Here is a 6,000-nt window from a genome sequence, read left to right as displayed (position 1 = left end):
TGCCTTCTCCCAGAGGCACTGGAAATAAAAGGACTTGAAATCTAATGGGAAATACTGGGCACACTCTTTCAAAAGATCCATTCAAGGGCTAAGCATCAGGCATAAGGGCTAAGCATCAGGCATAACAGCTAAACAAAACACTCTTACCACAAATATTTACAAACTATTAGAAGAGGCAAATAGACAAGTAATGACAATTCCGTGTAATAAGTACTGCAAATAGAGTAGAAATGAGTTATTAGAGGACAAGAGAGGGCAAGGGGGCAAGACATTTGAGCACTGCAGGAAACTTCTTACAGGAAGTAAACTCAAGTGGATGAGAAGGAATATGCCACATATTACTGGAACAAGGTGTGAACTGTAAGGTACATAAAGGGCATGGAGCATGTGCATAGGACAGAATGAGTAGTCTTATATGGCTTAAAGAATACAGTGCATGTGGTGGGAGGCAGGAAGGTGAGGAGGCTGGAAAGAAGATACATCAGGTTATTAAAGACCTTCAGTGTTTTGCTGAGGATTTGGGACTTTATTCTGTAAATAATAGGGAGCCATGAAAAGCTGTTGAGTCTAGGAGGAACAAGACCAGATAATCCAAATCTCTTCAAACCTGATGAGATTTGAAGTCAGGGTCACAGTGATACACCTAGAGAGAAATAAAGGCCTCACTGGAGTGCTGGCCACGGGCGTGGAGGAAAAGAGATATTTGAGAATTGTTAGAAAGTGATGAGTGATTACAACTGAATGGAAGGGCAGAATAGCCTACAATGCCATCAAAAGAGACATATGTCTTGCTATGATGGGTACTTAGTTGGACAAGTCTGAGTACAGGTGGCATAATGGAAAGAATTTAGTCTCTACCATTTGTTGGTTTCATGTTTAATGTTCAGTTCAGTCGCTCAGTCGTGTCCGACTCTCCGCGACCCCATGAATCACAGCACACCAGGCCTCCCTGTCCATCCCAACTCCCAGAGAAGTAGATAACCTCAAAGTTTGTTATACAATAACATAACCATGTAAAGCACCCAGTACGGTGCCTGACGCATAGTAAGCATGATTGTTGTATTCTGGGATCAGAAAATAAGAAACAGTCAGAGGTTCATGCTAGACGGCAGGGGTCCTTTGTCTTTTGAATGCCTTGAAAGTTTTCATTTAAAATAAAACTTTATTGGGACTTCCCTGGTGGTCCAGTGCTTAAGAACCCACTTTCCAATGCAGGGGATGTATGTTTGATCCCTGGATGGGGAACTGAGATCCCACATGCCACATGGATCCCACATGGAGCAAATAAGCCTGAGAGCTGCATCTACTGAGCCCATGCACTCTAGCACTGGTGTGCCACAACTAGAGAGTCCCCACACCACAGTGAAGATCTGGTGTGCTGAAACTGAGACCCAATGCAGTCAAAAATAAATAGATAGATATTTTTAAAAATTGTTACTGAGATACCATCAATTCACTCATTTAAAACTTACAATTTAGTGGGGTTTGGTATATTCAGAGTTGTATAACCATCACCACAATCTTTGAACATTTTTTTGGCCATGCCAAGTGCTTTGTGACTGTGTGGATCACAACAAACTGTGGAAAATTCTTAGAGATGGGAATACCAGACCACCATACATGCCTCCTGAGAAACCTGGATGCAGGTCAAGAAGCAATAGTTAGAACCGTACATGGAACAACATACTGGCTCCAAACTGGGAAAGGAGTATGTCAAGGCTATATGTTGTCACCCTGCTTATTTAACTTCTATGCAGAGTACATAATGCAAAATGCTGGGTTGGATGAAAGTACAAGCTGAAATAAAGATTGTTGGGAGAAATATCAATAAGCTCAGATATGGGATGACACCACCCTAATGACAGAGAAGGAAGAGGAACTGAAGAACCTCTTGATGAAGGTGAAAGAGGAGAGTGAAAAAGCTGGTTTAAAACCCAACATTCAAAAAACTAAGATTATGGCATCCAGACCCACCACTTCATGGCAAATAGATGGGGAAACAATGGAAACAGTGAAAGACTTTTTCTTGGGCTCCAAAATCACTGCAGATGGTGACTTCTGCCATGAAATTAAAAGACGCTCCTTGGAAGAAAAGCTGTGAGAAACGTAGATATTGTATCAAAAAGTGGAGACATCACTTTGTCAACAATGGTCTCAGTTCAGTTCAGTTCAGTCGCTCAGTCGTGTCCGACTCTCCGTGACCCCATGAATCGCAGCACGCCAGGCCTCCCTGTCCATCACCAACTCCCGGAGTACACTCAAACTCATGTCCACAGAGTCGGTGATGCCATCTAGCCATCTCATTCTCCGTCGTCCCCTTCTCCTCCCACCCCCAACCTTTCCCAGCATCAGAGTCTTTTCCAGTGAGTCAACTCGTCGCATGAGGTGGCCAAAGTATTGCAGTTTCAGCTTCAGCATCAGTCCCTCCAATGAACATCCAGGATTGATCTCCTTTAGAATGGACTGGTTGGATATCCTTGCAGTATAAGGGACTCTCAAGAGTCTTCTCCAACACCACAGTTCAAAAGCATCGATTCTTCGGCGATCAGCTTTCTTCACAGTCCAACTCTCACATCCATACATGACCACGGGAAAAACCATGGCCTTGACTAGACGGACCTTGGTTGGCAAAGTAACGTCTCTGCTTTTTAATATACTATCAAGGTTGGTCATAACTTTCCTTCCAAGGAGTAAGCGTCTTTTAATTTCATGGCTGCAATCAGCATCTGCAGTGATTTTGGAGCCCAAAAAAATAAAGTCTGACACTGTTTCCACTGTGTTTCCATCTATTTCCCATGAAGTGATGGGACCAGATGCCATGATCTTTGTTTTCTGAATGTTGAGCTTCAAGCCAACCTTTTCACTCTCCTCTTTCACTTTCATCAAGAGGCTTTTGAGTTCCTTTTCACTTTCTGCCATAAGGGTAGTGTCATCTGCATATCTGAGGTTATTGATATTTCTCCCAGCAATCTTGATTCCAGCTTGTGCTTCTTCCAGCCCAGCGTTCCTCATGATGTACTCTGCATATAAGTTAAATAAGCAAGGTGACAATATACTAATCTATGATTTTTCGCAGTAGTCATGTATAGAGTTGGACCATAAAGAAGGCTGAATGCCAGAGAATTGATGCTTTTGAACTGTGATGCTGGAGAAGACTCTTGAGAGTCCCTTGGAATGCAAGGAGATCAAACCAGTCAATCCTAAAGGAAATCAACCCTGAATATTCATTGGAAGGACTGATGCTGAAGCTGAAGCTCCAATACTTTGGTCACCTGATTTGAAGAGCTGACTCATTGGAAAAGACCCTGATGCTGGAAAAGATTGAGGGCAGAAGAGGGTGACAGAGGATGAGATGGTTGGATGGCATCACTGGCTCAACCAACAGGAGTTTGAGCAAACTCTGGGAGACAGTGAAGAATAGAGAAGCCTGGTGTGCTGCAGTCCATGGAGCTGCACAGTTGGACACGACTGAGTGTGGCTTGTGGGATCTCAGCTGCCTGAGCAGGGATTGAACCCAGGGCCATGGCAATGAAAACACTGAATCCTAACCACTAGACCACCAGGGAACTCCCAAATTTTAGAACGTTTCAATTACCCCTAAGACAAACTCCATACCAATTAGCAGTCACTGCCCATTTGTACTGAAGCCCCTCCGCAGGTGTAGGTTGCCACTAATCTACTTTCTGTTTCTGCAGATTTGCTCTTAAATTCTTCAGAAGATCTGCTAAAAGCAATGTCTATTCTGGGAATATGCAAAATTTTGGATGCAATTTCTAGAGAAGCAGAGGCCTCATTTTAAATTTAAAAGGAATACACTCAATAAACTCAGACCCAATCTCTACCAAGTTGGCACTAGAGAAAGAAACTCCCTGTGGTGATGGTGGATAGTAAGGTCTTGTAGCTCTCACTCCTGTGTCTCTGCCTAACCTGAGATCTCTGCACATATACAATTTGCTCCAAAATTTTTACATATAATCTCCACATGTGAATGTCAGCCATAAGGCTCCATCTCCCTCATCCTTACAATTTGTTTCTTCTGGGACCAGCAGAAACCTAAAGATTCCAGTCAGCAATTAAGAGTGGTGTCTCTGAAGATCCATTTAAGGTATTGTGATTGTTTTCCACTTGTTAAGTCCTCTTTGCAACCCCATGAACTGCAGCACACCAGGCTTCCCTGTCCTTCACTACCTCCCAGTTTGGTCAAACTCATGTCAACTGAGTCGGATAAAGGCTCCTATTCATTGTTTATTATATCTGAGCATTGTGCCTATCAGTTCAGTCGCTCAGTCATGTCCGACTCTTTGCAACCCCATGAATCATAGCACGCCAGGCCTCCCTGTCCATCACCAACTCCCGGAGTGCACTCAAACTCATGTCCATCCAGTTGGTGATGCCATCCAGCCATCTCATTCTCTGTTGTCCGCTTCTCCTCCTGCCCCCAATCCCTCCCAGCATGAGAGTCTTTTCCAGTGAGTCAACTCGTCGCATGAGGTGGCCAAAGTATTGGAGTTTCAGCTTTAGCATCAGTCCTTCCAATGAACACCCAGGACTGATCTCCTTTAGAATGGACTGGTTGGATCTCCTTGCAGTCCAAGGGACTCTCAAGAGTCTTCTCCAACACCACAATTCAAAAACATCAATTCTTTGGCGATCAGCTTTCTTCACAGTCCAACTCTCCCATCCATACATGACCACAGGAAAAACTATAGCCTTGACTAGACGGACCTTTGTTGGCAAAGTAATGTCTCTGCTTTTTAATATGCTATCTAGGTTGGTCATCACTTTCCTTCCAAGGAGTAAGGGTCTTTTAATTTCATGGCTGCAATGAGCATCCGCAGTGATTTTGGAGCCCAGAAAAATAAAGTCTGACACTGTTTTCCCTGTTTCTCCATCTATTTCTCATGAAGCGATGGGACCAGATGCCATGATCTGTTTTCTGAATGTTGAGCTTCAAGCCAACTTTTTCACTCTCCTCTTTCACTTTCATCAAGAGGCTTTTGAGTTCCTCTTCACTTTCTGCCATAAGGGTAGTGTCATCTGCATATCTGAGGTTATTGATATTTCTCCCGGCAATCTTGATTCCAGCTTGTGCTTCTTCCAGCCCAGCGTTCCTCATGATGTACACTGCATATAAGTTAAATAAGCAGGGTGCCAATATACAGCCTTGACGTACTCCTTTTCCTATTTGGAACCAGTCTGTTGTTCCATGTCCAGTTCTAACTGTTGCTTCCTGACCTGCAGACAGGTTTCTCAAGAGGCAGGTCAGGTGGTCTGGTATTCCCATCTCTTTCAGAATGTTCCACAGTTTCTTGTGATCCACACAGTCAAAGGTTTTGGCATAGCCAATAAAGCAGAAATAGATGTTTTTCTGAAACTCTGTTGCTTTTTCCATGATCCAGCGGATGTTGGCAATTTGATCTCTAGAATGCAAAAGTAGGAAGTCAAGAAACACCTCGAGTAACAGACAAATTTGGCCTTGGAGCACGGAATGAAACCGGGCAAAGGCTAATAGAGTTTTGCCAAGAGAACGCACTGGTCATACATAGAAAACACCCTCTTTCAACAACACAAGAGAAGACTCTACACATGGACATCACCAGATGGTCAATACCAAAATCAGACTGATTATATTCTTTGCAGCCAAAGATGGAGAAGCTCTATACAGTCAGCAAAAACAAGACCGGGAGCTGACTGTGGCTCAGATCATGAACTCCTTATTGCCAAATTCAGACTGAAATTGAAGAAAGTAGGGAAAACCACTAGACCATTCAGATATGACCTCAATCAAATCCCTTATGATTATACAGTGGAAGTGAGAAATAGATTTAAGAGACTAGATCTGATAGATAAGAGTGCCTGATGAACTATGGACGGAGGTTTGTGACATTGTACAGGAGACAGGGATCAAGACCATCGCCATGGAAAACAAATGCAAAAAAGCAAAATGGCTGTCTGAGGAGGACTTACAAATAGCTGTGAAAAGAAGAGAAGCAAAAAGCA

The sequence above is a fragment of the Moschus berezovskii genome, chromosome 4 (assembly GCF_049115385.1).
Source record: "Moschus berezovskii isolate FMDL1 chromosome 4, NW_MosBer_1.0, whole genome shotgun sequence".
Lineage (NCBI taxonomy): Eukaryota > Metazoa > Chordata > Mammalia > Artiodactyla > Moschidae > Moschus > Moschus berezovskii.
Note: the sequence above shows the minus strand (reverse complement) of the source record.